The sequence below is a fragment of the Lepisosteus platostomus genome, chromosome 15, assembly GCF_059453375.1.
Source record: "Lepisosteus platostomus isolate fLepPlt1 chromosome 15, fLepPlt1.hap1, whole genome shotgun sequence".
Taxonomy (NCBI): Eukaryota; Metazoa; Chordata; class Actinopteri; order Semionotiformes; family Lepisosteidae; genus Lepisosteus; species Lepisosteus platostomus.
The window spans coordinates 6,986,286-6,987,656 of NC_142625.1; the positions used below are offsets into that span (position 1 = coordinate 6,986,286).

General features: G+C 47.5%; 1 non-coding gene across 1 annotated transcript; it reads right to left on the reverse strand.

The window, feature by feature from the left end:
* Nucleotides 1-874: 874 nt before the first annotated feature.
* LOC148647809 (U2 spliceosomal RNA) lies at nucleotides 875-1,064 on the reverse strand. Its single transcript, XR_015927143.1, has one exon. It is a non-coding gene; the product is annotated as a U2 spliceosomal RNA (small nuclear RNA).
* Between the last annotated feature and the right edge of the window lie 307 nt (nucleotides 1,065-1,371).

The following is a 1,371-nucleotide window of genomic DNA, read 5'->3' on the forward strand; positions in this document are numbered from 1 at the left end:
AATTCCGACATCGTCTGCAAAATTTGGGCTGGTTCTGATAGAAAAGATAACCCCTACTACCTCCTAGCGAAAAGGATGCCGGGGGGTGGTGAAAGCCCTCTGCCCCACGTGCGTCTGACCGTAGCTTCACCCTGTACTTCCTTTTCCCAGCCCAGACGTAACGGCTATCGATAATTTTCTCCGTCTGGCTGATGACTGAGACGTGCCTCAGCAGAAAAGCTGTTACATCATCATCGCTCAGAAAAGGATCATACAAATGCACCATCACCACACGAAAATTGTTGTAATAACAGCCCAGCACTTCAAAATCCCTCAAAAATTTCTCGTCCTTCTTATCCGCGTACCTTGCAGACACCCTCTTGTAAATCTCCTCATCTCTAAAGGTGACATCCATATACTTCAAAGGTCTATTCCCTTGTGCACATAAAATCTCTTCTGCTTGTCTTCAAACTCACGTCTCCCAGGCGGTTCTACCCCTCGCATCCAGCGAAAGCGCAAAGTCCATTTGAAAGAAAGAAAGAAAAGGTGGATATACTAAGTTTTTTGGAGGGAAAACGCCCAGCTGTCGAAAGGGGCCCGTCTGCAGGGACAGGGACGGACACACACACACACACAAGCAAGCCACGCCTGCCTCCCTGGGAAAAGGCTGAAAAACCTAAGTTTTTCGGAGGGAAAACGCACGGGAGCCGAAAAGGGGGCCGGCCTGCTTGCCGAAAGAGTCGAGACGCGGGAAAGCGCACTGAGGGAGCACGGGAACGGAGACGGAGACGGGGAGGGGGAGAGAGACAGACACAGAGACACACAGATGGACGAGAAACGAGTCCACCTCGCTTGCTTGCTTGCTAGCTATGTCTGTCTTTTCACCGCTGAGAGAAGGTGGTGCACCGCTCCCGGAGGCGCTGCAATACCGGGCCGATGCGTGGAGAGGACGGAGCAAGCTCCTGATCCAGCTCCCTGTTCCAAAAATCCGTTTAATATGTGGTCCCCCGATGGGGGACGCATCGGATATTAAACTGATAAGAACAGATTTTTTTTATATTTTATTAGAAAACAGTACAAAAAACAGTGCTTAAAAGTTTATTCTACCCACCACCTTTAACACCACGTGATCAAGTCCTTCCATCTTTCCCGTGCAGCAGCAAAACCCCAAAATTATTGCAAAATTAGAAAATCAAACACAAGGTTTCCATGACAAAATTCAAGGTGTCATCCAAAATCATTATACATCAGTTTCTACACACAAATTTAACACAGGTAAATCAAAACAACTCTTACAACAAAATCAAACCCTTCCACCTTTCCCGCGCTGCGTGATATCCCCATTTCTGTACATCTTTTAATCCGAAATTTAACTTCGTGTACTATTCGCTG